General features: G+C 38.9%; 1 protein-coding gene across 3 annotated transcripts in view; it reads right to left on the reverse strand.

Annotated features, from left to right (window-relative positions):
• klf8 (Kruppel like factor 8) overlaps positions 1-14118 on the reverse strand; it is a 67669-nt gene that overhangs the window by 30139 nt on the left and 23412 nt on the right. The window lies entirely within an intron of this gene.

Here is a 14118-nt window from a genome sequence, read left to right on the forward strand (position 1 = left end):
CTCCCTCCCTTTCAGTGGCAGGCAGGCGGACACACCCTTTTCTGGAAGCCGAGCTGCAACACACACACACATTCAGAGAGCGACTGGGGAGTGCCAAGGCAGAGGGACGCAAGCACACACACACACACATTCAGGAGGAGAAGCAACACACCCCAGCTCCTCTGGCTTACTCTGCTGTCCATTTCCTCTTTCTTTATAAGTTAATCTATCAGAAAATCATCAGCTCTCCCACAAATTATCAGGGAACAGAAACTTTTGAAGTCCAAAAAGATCAACTTCAAGGGTTTTGAGATGAATTCGTCTACAGGTTTAGGAAATAGTTGGAGTTTAAACGGTCTGCTTCTACTTCTACTTCAATAAAGCAAAGTTTCCTCTTTTATTCTGTATTTCTCAACTATATCACATGAATACATGACAAGATACAGACAGTTGAAGTTTCTCCTGAACAGGTTGGGGAAAAACGCAGCAGAGAAAGGGGAAAAGGAAAGAACAACAAACAAGAACAAGGATGAGTTTTAACATCAGAAGACAATTTATGCCAAAGAGTATTCATACCCTTTAAACTTTTTCTAATACATCTAAAATCTTGTTGAAAGAAAGTCATAGGAAGTCCTGTTTGCCACAAGCTATATAGGAGAAAAGTAAACATGTTAAAGGAGGACTAAGAACAGAATGGAGCTTTTTTGTAGGTCTACAAAACGCTGGGAAACTAACATTTCATCTGCTTTAATCCAACTCCAGTTCATTTGCCTAGAAAGTCTGATTTGTTTGGGGAGGTGTGAATTCGTAATTGAACTCTGATGAGGACCAAAAAATCGAAAGCAAGTCTTGATTCAGTTGAAGTGAACTCTGACGCGGTTTGAATCAAAATGTGAACTCCAAGTGGATTGGAGAGTGCTCCAAAAGCAGGAAATGGACTAAAGCACAGGGCATTCTGGGTAAATAAAACCAAAACAAACACACAAATTTGCCACTAACAGAAGAAATGGCTCATCGTCTTATACTAAAAACAAGAGAAATATTACAACCAATAAATTCTGTCGCTACTCCATTTTTCTTTACATTTCGTGAAGGAGGAAGTTTTTATGTCGTCTTCTTGAGGGATTCTTGGTGCAGCTCTTGGTACAGGGCGGAACAGGTTTTTCAAAGGGTTTGGTTTGTTTGACGTAGTGTAGTGTAAAAGCGAACAGCAGCAGCCGAAAATATAACAAATGTTGCAATTTTGGTTCCCAATCGAACACTGGACATCATCACAGAGAAACACAAGGCCGGCAGCATCATGCTATGGGGACATTTTAGACGGGTTGCAAAAGACTTGTAACCCTAAACATACAGCTGGAGATCAAAAGTGATGTCTCTACAGCAAAAGGCGATTCTATAAATCATTGACTCAGGTGAGCGAAATATAAAAGCACACCACACTTTTCAGAATTGTAATCACTTAAAAAATATAAACCACGTAAATATGTTCCTTCCATTTCACAAATGCACATAATTTTGTGCTGATTAATCAAATAAAACGTCCAAGCAGTGTGAAAACTAAAAGTACAGTAACAACATCCCTCAGAGTTACTCACAGCTTTAATCAGTATAGTAAAAACATTGCGCCATTTTAGTTGGTGCTGCAGGTCACGACCCCTGCTTGGACTTTTAAACATGCTGACTTGTCTACTTTCTGTTTCACTTCCCTATAATTTCAGCTGATGCTGGTGTGAATGCAGCTACAGGCCTGGTTTCCGAGTAATAAATGAATAACCTAATGTAAGGTCAGCACGTTCACAGACATACGCTTTATACAAAAAACACTGCGTTGGTGCAATCAGACCATCCGTACTATAAAGTATCTTATGTTTAAGTGCAAGCAGGGCTCAACTGGTTGCATCTAAAGCAAAAATGTTCATGAGTGATTTGTAAAAGCCTACTAACTGTATACATAGATGCTTATTTGTAAACTAACTTTTCTGGTTGAACAGTTTGCTGTGTTTTTCCTGGTTCCTGTGAGCCTGAACCATGGTGCTGAGTTTTATGCTGGTATGCTACCCAGCCCCAGCAGATTCCACAGTGAGGTGGGGCCTTAGTTAATCAGGCCGGGTGTGGCTGTAAGCACCACCCCGCTCACACTCATGCAGAGGACACACACACACACAAGTCCCCCTCCCCAGGTCCATTGTGACCAGACAGAGCCCCCTCTGTGTCTCTAAACAAAGGTAAATGCAGCTTGATGCTTTACCTTCCCCCCAAACCAACAACACAACCCACAAATGTACTATGTCTGATATTTTACTGGACTCCCATAGACTAAAGTATATTTTTGGTGTGAAAAACAAATGACTTCTTAGGAAAGAAATCTCTCGTGTTAGCATTTTGCCCTAGAATTAAACGTGATACAGAAAGTTATTTCAAAAGGAAGTAAAGCATGCTGATTGTGTTGCTTCTTCAGCAACACAACCAGGATGTACATATCATTGCACCACAATGACATGACTTCATCTATACTGGTATCTGTTTTAGTTCTGCTTCCAGGAAGTTTGAACATGAATGCAAAAAAGGCTTCAACTATTTGTGATCAGATTTTTTTTACCCTTTGCAATTCGTTCGGATGACAAGATTTCTATTGTAATTTTTAGTGACTAGTGACATCTCATCTACCATTCATCAGGCCCCCCCCCACACACACACAGATACACACAACTGAGCCTGCTTTGGCAAATAAAATTTAAAGACAGTCTGGAGACTTGGATTGAGGTTTATCTGCAGTCATTTACAAGACACTGAGTGACACATACAAGTGTCACTACTCATGTGTAATGAAAACAGCTGATCAGGGCAACCCATGCACAATAAAAAGGAACAATTGAAAAGAAGCTAGAGCACCTCTGAATATTAGTCCCTTCAAAAAATTTTGGGATTTAAAATCTGCATGGTGTAAACATTAGATCAAATCTGATTTGTGAATAATTCTTGAGTGTTTAACTTAAATCTGTCTGGCTTTCTAGATAGATGGGGTTAAGTGTTTAATGTGAACACTAAAAGAAGAGATTTCAAGTCAGCTGAATGGCGTTTCAGCTTACAGATCACACGCATGTTCTCACTGCAAACAGGTCGAAGCAAACACTGAGAATCTTCAGCAAATCCAACTTGATCCACATCTGTCCTCCGACAAGGCAGTAGAGGGGAAGGAGAGCACCGAGGGGGGCCAAGAGCTAGATCTGTGTATGCGCATGAGTGTGAAGAGCAGCACTAACGAGTAGCGATAGTGAGAGACTGTGGTAAGCCTATGCGCATGTAGTGTGTATAAATGAGGACTGACAAGATGCTTGTGTGTGAGCCCCCCACCCAGGAGCAGGGGGTCCCACTGTGGAGTTCCAGGAATAAAAAAGGGTGGGGTGGGTGTGACCCTGTCAGCCTCTGATCCCACCACAGGAAGTTGAGATGGGGGTAGCTGGGATGAGGAGGATTGCAAGAGAAAAACAGAGAAGGTCGCAGATTTTCTTCACTTCTTGGCTAAAAAGGTTTTTGCCCACTTACAAATATCTTCTGTTTTTTCATTTGTAAAGTGGCAGCTTGATGTATTTTCCATGCACATTGTGCTATTTTATAGCACAGTCATGTTCATTTATCATAAAAATGCTATATATATCAAATATTACATAAAATAAATTTGATTTTGAAATCTGTCTTGAAATTGGGCCTCTGTCTCTTTAAAAACTCCTGCTCTTTCTGAAACTTCAGGAACTCATACAAACATGTCTTCTCTATCAACCCTTTAGCAACATTTTACCAGCATTGCTCAGCATTGTATAACAAGTTCAGCAGCTGCACAGTTCAACCCCAGTGTTTGCTAATTCATGCTGGCTAGTCTGAAGGAGCTAGTTAACATTTGCCAAAAAGAAAATAAATTCCCCAAGAACTTTGAGAAAAATATTTTTGAAAAAAATTTTTTGGAAGTGTGCATCCTGTCACATCTGCCATACAATTAACACTGCGTTTCAGAAAAAGGGTTACAACAAACATGGTGGAGGTAGTCTGATGGTCCAGCTGCTTTGTTTCATAAATGTCTGACCACCTGTTTGCAGTTTAAGGTAAAAAATAAAAATAAAAAGTTGGATTAAATGGCAGAACAATGATCTAAAGCACACCAGTAGATTTTCTTGTGAATGGTTCAAAATTATAAATAAAAAACTAAGGTTTTTAAGTGGCCTACTCAAAGTCTGGACTTAAATCCAGTTGATAAACTGGTCATTCCTGTTTTCACAAGCATTTTATGGCAGTCATTCAACGGGGCAATTACTTTTTCACAAGTTGGTGTGGATATCCTTATCTGTTAATAACCAAAATCATCCTTTAAGAACCGGTTTTTGTTTTATTTAAATCATGTGAATTTTGTCTGATGATCTGAAAGATGATCTGAAACATTTAAGTGTGACAGAAAAGCAAACACAGAACACTACAGGAACACAAAATCTTACCAGGTTTTAGTCTAGTTTCTAGTATAATTATCTTAGGACAATTGAAATAAGAGAAAAGCTAACTTACAAGTGACTTGTAAGGAGCTTGATTTAAGTCAACAATTGCTTAATATTGATCAACAAAGTACTAGTTCAACTGGCAGATTATTTCACTTAAAAAAATACATTTCCCTTGCTATGGATATTAAGGAACTGTCAAAAATCTTACTGAAAAGTTATCTGTAAGTTAATTTTGTCTTATTTCAAATGTATTAAGGTATTTGCACTAGAAACTAGACCAAACATTTAGGAAAATGTTACATTTTGCAGGGAAGAAATTAATTAAAGAACAAGTAAAGATTTAAACGAATTAATTTAGTTCACAACATTCTCACTCAACATTATACCCACAAGTGTGTGGGTGTAGGTTTTTATGCCACCTATTGTGACATAAAAACAGTCCAGGTGCATTTTGCTTGTAGTAAAACTATTTCTAATGGGTTAAATTGTTGAACAGAGTTTTAGATTGTAGTATCTCACAGTGCAAAAACAAGTCAAAGAACAAAACAAAAACATGTTCATTCAGTATTAAACATTTGCTATGTCAACTAGATCCTACATCTTAGATATGTCAAGAAACAAGCCTAATCCAGAGAGGCTCCTCAACCCGGACTTAAAGAGTCCTGACAACGTCCTGGTACCAGACACCACAGGACCTCCCCTGAGGTCCCAACTCCATGCCCCAATGGATCAGGGCTGATTTGGCAGCACAACAGGGGCACATATGTTAAAGACAATGCATGTTGACTCTGATCTTTGCAGGCTCAAGCAAATGCTGCTTTCTCATCCAGTTTTATGAATGGAGTCTGATGAAAGAAAGGTGAAAGCCAAAAACAAAATCACCACTCAAAACTTTGGGGATTTAATTTTGTTCATATAGTGGGGAATATGAGCAGTTTAAAACCCTTCTGGTTTGATAATATAACACTACAACTCACACAGACAGGTTGTTATTAACCAGTACCAGTCCAGGGTCCACCCTTTAAAGAAAGAAAATGCTCAGTCAGAGCTGTGGTCTGTGGCTCACTGACTGTAACTACTTGCTCAAAAGTAGTATTAAGTAAGAACAGAAAAAACCAGCAGCCGGCCATTTTTTTTCATTTGCCATCGAGAAAGATTAGGGAATCCATATGTAATGAGATTCAAGTCTCAGAGCTCAAGCACAAATTAAGTCTGGAGTCTTTAGAGTATAAGGCAACAAGGTCTTTGTGACTTAAATGCATCTCAAGTCTACAACTGACAAAGCAGATTGCCTGTATGAGCAACATACAGGCATTTTTTGCCTGTATGTGACCCATTTTTCACATCAGTCTGAACGGCCAATTTCTAAACTTTTCACTCACCCATAAATCTGATTTCCCATATGTGGTGCTAAACCAAATACACATCCAATAATTTGTAAAGGTCATGTCACATCCAATGTTTTCGTTATTGACATGAGACATGTTTCATAATTCTGCTCCACAAGAACCCAGACACAGTAAACTGGGAAGTAAGCAATGGCTGAATGTTATAATTAGGAAAATTATGAAAGAAGCCTGTGTCAATGAAGTGAATCACATCACAATCCCACCACTCCTGGTTCCGACTTCGCATCCAAACAGACTTCTCTACAGAACTTGCATTATTAGCTTTGTTTGTCTTGTCATCATCTTGTGACAATAATGTTGACTCCATTTCTGAATAACTTTAAAAATTGATCCAGAGTTGGCGGCATCCATTGTTACTTCTGAAAGCAATGCACTGCTGTGTGGCGTCTACGGAATTAAGCATCAAGACTTGTGTGAAAGTAGCCGTAGTCCCAAACTCTGGTCTTAATACATTTCATCAAATAAATAACTCCCTCTCACAGACAGTGTAAATATTACATATTGTATGAGGGATGAGAGTTTTAGTGCTTTCAGGTTGACATTAAATTAGCATGTTTAATATGACTGAAAACTGCAGAATTTTTTTTTCTAGAAATAGCTCCTCCAGGTGGAAACCAAAATCAGTACAACTGTTCAATTTTAAGTCAACTCATATTTATTTAAAAGTATTCATCTGTTTTTTTTTTTGTTTTTTTATATATGTAGTAACAAAAACAAACTTAATAGGGATGAAGTTGCACTAACCTAGCAGCTGCAATAGCTCAACCAAAATGGTAAACTGCATGCAATAATCATTGCAAATAATGAAGTGATTATAATAAACTACTCTTAATCGACTAATTTTAGCTGTCACAAATCAACGTAAGTCGACAGTGTGTCAAAAATAACACGGAGCACTGGCTGCGTCTGGGCTTCATAACAGGCCAATCTCCACATTTTTTAAAACCTATTTTTATCCTCTGAAGGCTGGCTGAGCGTGAACTGAACGCTCTGCTTCATCCTCATACGATCCCACACATTCACACCCGCTCAGAACAACCAGTCTGTTGCTGCAAAGCTGCAAAGATCTGATGAGAGCTCAGAGTCATGCTGCAAGTTTGTGACAGAAGTTTTTTCCATTTCCGTTCTGTGCTCTATAGTCTGGGTTTCAACCCCTTGCTCAACTCTGTTCTCGTGAATAATTTTTAGCGCCATGCAGAGCAGTTGGTAATGAAATTAACTGCATGTTTAAGCCTTATTTGATGAATTTTGCAGATGAAGAGGAAGGATACTAGTGCAAAAACACACTTATTTTTTTTTTTGCAGTGCACGAGCCAGAGAGGGTGGGACTGGGAGACTATCTGGGTCAGCGCTCCCTTCGTGTCGCTGCTGCCTCTCTACAAACCCCCTCCGGCTTTGTGTGTGTGCGTGCGTGAACGTGTGTGCACGTGTGGGTTGGGAGGGGGGAGGGTGGGACTACCCCAGTCAGCCGCTGCGTTCATGCCCTCACTTCGTTCCCATGCATGCTCGCATATGCGCACATCTTTCACTTGTGGTCATGGGTTTCTTGAAAAAGTTCTCAAAAAGAAACACATTCACAGGCACCTGGACACAACATCTGCACAGAAAATTATTCAGTTTCCATTTTTCTTTCTGTATTCAGCTGCTGCTGGGGAATCCTCTCATTTTACGATACTAAAAGAGGGAAATAAATGACCAAACGAGGCGAAAGGATTTTCCCTCCTAATAACGGCTTTTTTCATTCCACTGGGGGTTCAAGCTAAGTTCACAGCACTGCTAAACATCCTGTAATACAATTCACAGATGAAACAATGTCACAGTTTATCATGAACCTAAACGTTTACGCAGCCAACCCTCATAGTCAGTTAGATTTTATCATCCTTGGGTTTGCTTATCCACAAATCGAAAGAGGCAGAAGTGAACAGGTGCAACTAGAGTTCCAGGTTGATTATTTATTGACTAGTAATGGGGAGTGTGGGTGTAAAAAATGCTTCTCTTTCACAAACACCCTTTGCTGGTTGGTTGGCTTATATTTTTGTTCACGGTGCTCCAACATAGCGTGACTTTAATTTGAATGAAAAGCTTCAAAGCCTCAGCCCCTCTCCGTTTAAGAACAAAAATCAAACTGGAGACGTTGAAGCTGGCAATGTTGCAATAGATGTTGGATTTCTTCAAGCTATTGAAGGTATGTTTGCTATAAAATAATAAATAGGTCAGGTCTGGGCTATGGTGAACAGAAATTAAGTAAAAACTTGCAAAAACATAACAAAAAACTGTAGTTTGCTTGAAATATACAGATATTGATTATCATTAATATCATTAATAAGCCATTTGGTGGCTTATTAAACTTTTATTCTTCGAAAACTGTCTTGTCATCTCATCCATCCATTTTCTTTACACCCTTGTTCCTTAGTGGGGTCGGGAGGGTTGCTGGTGCCTCTCCAGCTAACGTTCCAGGCGATGGGTGGGGTCACCCTGGACTGGTCACCAGTCTGTCGCAGGGCAACACAGAGACAGAAGGACACACAACCATGCACACACACACTCACACCTAGGGACAATTTGGAGAGGCCAATTAACCTCAGTCCAAAAACAGTAATGTTTTTGGACTGAGGGAGGAAACCGGAGTACCTRGAGAAARCCCACRCATGCACAGGGAGAACATGCAAACTCCATGCAGAAAGACCGGGGCCGGGAATCGAACCCAGAGCCTCCTTGCTGCAAGGCAACAGCTCTACCAACTGCGCCACTGTGCAGCCTCCCGGCATCTCAGTTGTTAGAAAACAATTTTTGCATAGATTATCGCTAACTTCAGTTTTATTAATGCTAAATTTAGCATGCTAACAGCAACAAAATGCTGTTGTTGCTAACACTGAAAGGCTAATTTCTATGTATATTTCATATAGTCCAAACTTCCATAAAAATATAACCAGTCATGTCTCTATCATATCTCTCACTACTCAAAAACAGCTTTAGGTGGTGATAATTGTATTCTAGGTAGTCCACATGTCAAACTGAACCAGATTTGTTCAGAATTTCCGATAAAAGTGATTGTCTGGAAACAATATTGACCCTCCAGATATTTGGGACTACATACTGATATGTTTTATTTAAATTAAAATGTCGCATTTAAAGGATTGTTTTATTCATTTATTCTTTAAAGTCACTATATAATTGTTGAGTTGTGACAACAAGGTTCAGTTTTCTGAACGGGTCGTACTTTGGATAGAAGAGGACATGCACCAGATTAGTCTGCTGGAGGACAGGGAGGTCAGTTTCCATTGGTTTCCAGCTGAGGGTCCAAACATTGCACAACTCCTGTAACTGGAGTCCCTAACACACACACACACCAATCGCACATATCCATGCCCCTCCCTGCGTGGCCTCAGCCCTGAGACGCAAAAGGACAAACTTCTTTGTACAAGACCAAGGGTGTGAAGAAAAATCTAACAAAATTCACAGCTTGTGCTAGCTATCAGGGTCACAAGGTTTAGGCTTGAGAGTCCTTGATCTCAAAAAGTTAACATACAAATTTACAGAAGGTCATTACTTCAATTCAGCAAATCCTTCCCCTCCCCGTCTCAATTTTCTTCCTCCTCTTGCCCTCCCTCACTTTGTGCTGTGTGTGTTTTCAAGGGTGGGGTTTGGTTAATAAGTGACATGGATGAGATGGGCAGATGGGTGGTGGCTGGTTGGCTGCAAGAGTACAAAAAATACTTCACAAAAGTACCAAAACCTCAATGTAACCCCAAATATTAAATCTTTTTGGAAGTTAAGTCTCTTGGAATTTCCAAAAGGTCCTGAAGACTTTATCTAGATTTATGTTGTTCTGTCAGGCATTCCGGGAAAAATTACAAGCATTTTGGCCTCTAACTCACAGACTGAAGGTTGTTCATTACATGTGAGACAACTGGATACAGCAATCAAAGTAAATGAGGAATATAACCTGCAGGTAAATATGCTCAGGAATGATATGCTTAAGGGATATGCAAGGACTTAAAAATTATTTTTGGAACATTAACATTAGCAGTTCTTCCCCAGCCAGATTTGTCTCCATGTGCAGTACTTCCTCTTTTGGTACAAGCCACACCTATCCAGGTACTGCGAGCAAGGGATTTGATTGACAACAGACTGCATTCGTTGACTGACCGATAGAGCGAACGTACTACTGTTAAACTCCTTAAAAACATCTCAACCACCATTTTCAACCCAGATGAGGACATAGTATGTGATGAGATGCAAATAGATTAATTCCACAGTCAACTTTTAAGCTCCAAACTTTTGATCAATTGTGGCAGAAGAGGGCATGCAACATCAACAGCCCTCATCCAACAAGAGAAACTGGCTGCTGAAGGGTACACGCAAAATGACATCATTGGAGAATCAACCACAGTTCCTGCACACTCATGGTCCACCCAAGTTCCCACATTCCCGCCAACAAAGTGAGGAACACACTGCCAACGGAGACACACCCTACTCAGCTACAACCAAACCAGACATTAACCAGCTAGAGCGAGACGTGACAATGGAGAAGGGGCTTTGAAAAGTTTGTGTATGCTGACCTCACAAGAGTTTGTTGGGGTTGAAATCAGAACGACAGGCAGGTTGGGCATGGAATTGGCGTAGGTTATTTTTAGAAAAGCTTTAAAAGAAAAAAGAACTACAGGCAGATTGTACTATCCTGTCCTCTCCCAATCTCTGGAAGTAGTTTCTTTTGAACCCTGCTTGGTGTGAGTGAGCATCGTCATCTTAGAGGATAGAGATCGGAGGGATGGGATTTCCACTGGTTGTTGAAGCTCATTTCAATAAAACAGTCTTGTTTTTCCAGTTGGGAAGACCGTGTCTGCCTCCTTCAACAGTTGCTCAGCATTATTGGAGAGGACATGCTGCTACTCAGCACAAAAATACATTTTCCTTACGAGTGCCCGCTAATCCATCACCTATATTGCATGTAATTTCAGGGTTGCAGATTGGGTTGGTCCCCATTTCCAGCGACCAGCAAGACGAGGTACACCCTGGACAGATTGCCAGGGTTGTAACAGGACAACACAAAGACACAAACAAGACAAACAACCACACACACACTCAGACATAAGGTAAATTTAGAGACAAATTAACTTAACAGTCATGCTTTTGCACTATGGGAGGAAGTCAGAATACCTGGAGAAAACCCAAACGTGCACATGGGGAACAAACTAAATGCTGCACAAATGTGACATCATTTAAAGTTTTTAAGTAGATGCTAATGCCACACCCAAGAAAGCTGGTTGAAGAATGGGATGAAGAGTGTGTGACCAGGCAAAGGAGAGAAGAAGCCAGGCTGTTGAAGCTGTGTACAGTTCTACAACTTTTGAGAATCCTGTTTGTTGAATGCTGAACTGTTGAATCACCAATATGTGTTGTTTCTCCAACTGTAACCATCCAATCCAATAAACAAGATCAAACACGAGTCAACAGTGAAACAAGTTGTGATAAATGCACATCACAGCTGAAAAATGCATCATTATGATCTTTCACATTGGTTACGTTTTGATGCTGTTGTAGTCAAAACACCAAAATATTGGATAGGTCGTACGCCAGTTGGCTTTCACTTTCAGAGTTTTAATGAAGTGAAGCAGCAAGAATGTCTACAAAAAATACAACCAGTTTTGGTTTTCTTTTTAAGTGAAGTTTGCTTTCATATACACACCTACAATAATCCAGAGATGAACAGGAAGAAAGTTGTTCTTTAATAATGCATAATAAGAAAGGCTTCAAACCAAACTATTGTCTTGTATTTTTATGCTCAATCTTACGCATATTCCACATTTCTGTTGTAGAAAACTCTTATTGACAAGTTCTGAACAGCGTTGCTTATATATATACCATGTATTTTTTAGTAAAGTTTCTATTTTCATGTGGGTCTGTGTATACATCAGATCTTTCTGTATTTTTGCACACAGAATACAGAAATAAACAACAAACAAGCCTAAGTATTGTTCTGTTTATTAAACATTTATTTTTACATTTTATTTATTATGTATTTCTACTTGCTTCTTATACTCAGGAATTTCACTCAAAAGGGACTAGTAAATGAATATTGTATTTAATTCTGATCTGAACACATCATGATTAACCTTTTTTTCATAAGATTCTTGCAATTATGAAGTATTTTTTTATTTGAAGTCAGAGAAAGTACCAAAATGATCAAGGTTTTATCTGCCTGTATGTGATGTAACGCATTTTTAACTTGATTATTGTGTGATAAAATTGTTGTGCTAGATTATTTATTTATTTATATCACCAAAAGATTTAAAATTTAGGAAAATAGAGTTCTGAGATGTTGTTTTTCTTGTAACTGAGCACTTAATTTAAGTCAACATTGGTGTGAGACTAACAAATTCTGTAAATCTTTTGAAATTGATCTGATATAAATGGGCTAGCTGTTATCCATGATGAATGCGAATTGATTTGAAGTCCAGTTCTTCAGTATCACACATGATTTTTATTTGCAGGCACATGTTACTGAAACTTTATCAATGTCTCTACTGCTGGAGTATAAATGTAAAAAATTGTATGCAACTTTTTTGATGATATTTTCTGCAAAACTTTATACTTTATTCAGATGAGAAAACATTTCTAACATCAGCTCCTGCAATACACAGCAGAAAAAAGGTGAGCAGACACTCATTCCGGTTACATCACAAGGCTGATAAAGTCCCAAATAGCACAGGAACTACAACAGGGCTACTTCTGCTTCACATTGAGCCACACAGAACCAACTTATCTCAGTCCTCCAGCCACTCCCTGACAGTTTCACTCCCTCCACCCCTGCATCAGCTGAGAACAGCGCAACAACGCCCCTTAAAGGGCCACGGCCCCCTTCAGAAGGGGCTTACATCCCAGGAAGCGGAAAGTTCGAGGTCAGCCGATGGTCTGAGAGGAAACGAGATACTTCTATGTAGCAACATGTAACCATGAGCATAAGATGTTGAAACATCAAATGTGTCATGACTTCAGCAAAATTTGCTTCACGGATTCACATGTAGCGGTGCTATTAGGTTAAAACTGTGTTAATAAGTTAGATTTGCATGTGGCATAATAAAAAAGATGTCAGAAAGCATGTGTATTTTTGCCTTCAAAGTAGATGTTCTTTAAATTCTTTAAATCATCTTAGCCAAAGCTTCTCCAAGCTTTTTGAATGTTTTTCAGTGGTTTTCATTTGGACTTCAGCTGTAGTTTGTTTTGCTACCAAACTGACAAAAAACAATTTGTCAGACAGAAAATTTTATTTTCAGACTTTTTGAGGAACTTTTTTAATTTCTGTTTCCTAAAATGGCTTAAAAGAACTCTGTCAGCTTAAGGGTGGTTTTTATTTTATGAGATATGTTTCTTCTTTTGTTTACCATATGTCCTGTTTTCTCTTTTCTAATCAAAGCCGAGTGTGAGAATATTATATCATGGTCAGGAACACAGACATAAAACAAACTCTGATAGATAAATGACTGCCTTGAAGGAGAATCTCTATAAATAAGAAGTTGCTTAAGAGTTACACAGTCAGGTAAATGTTTACAACCAAAAACAAACTTTTAAGTAACAAAACAAAAATTAAGACAGATTGATAGCTAGCTAAATATTTAGCTAGCTAGCTGCATATTGCTAACTAGCTAGTTGAATGTATGTAGCTACCTAGAAGGCTAGATAGAAAAATGTAGTTGGGATTTTTATCATATAAAGCTTAAGAAAAAATATTCAATCTGTAAATGTTGAGAAAAAGGCTCAAAATACATGTTTCAAAAATATGTTCATTAAATAATTATCTTTTTATTTTTGGACTATCTATAGATTTCCTTCTAGCACTGAACGTAAAGAAGTTCTCCTTTGCAGCGGAAACCAAATCACCAGCTGTCAGGCATTCACAGATCTATCCGCTGATTACATGATACCTCTGACTAAGATGTGTTTGACATTCCTCAGCAAGAACTGTCATGCATGTTCCTCGACGTCCCATAGGACAAAGAAATATGCTTCAAGGGAAATTTCTCAGCAGTTGGGAATCTGATGAAAACAAGGTCAGTCACAGAGGAATCTTGCAGCGCTGCTTCACATGCAGACGTGTAGGAACTGACAGCAACATTTAACCACAAAGGACGTAGAGATAACATCACTAAATGCAGAAAGCATTTAGTGATGTTATATATATATATAATAGATGTATATAATACATTATTTAGTGATGTTATATATAAAACATATATATA

Source organism: Poecilia reticulata, linkage group LG14 (assembly GCF_000633615.1).
Source record: "Poecilia reticulata strain Guanapo linkage group LG14, Guppy_female_1.0+MT, whole genome shotgun sequence".
Classification (NCBI taxonomy): domain Eukaryota; kingdom Metazoa; phylum Chordata; class Actinopteri; order Cyprinodontiformes; family Poeciliidae; genus Poecilia; species Poecilia reticulata.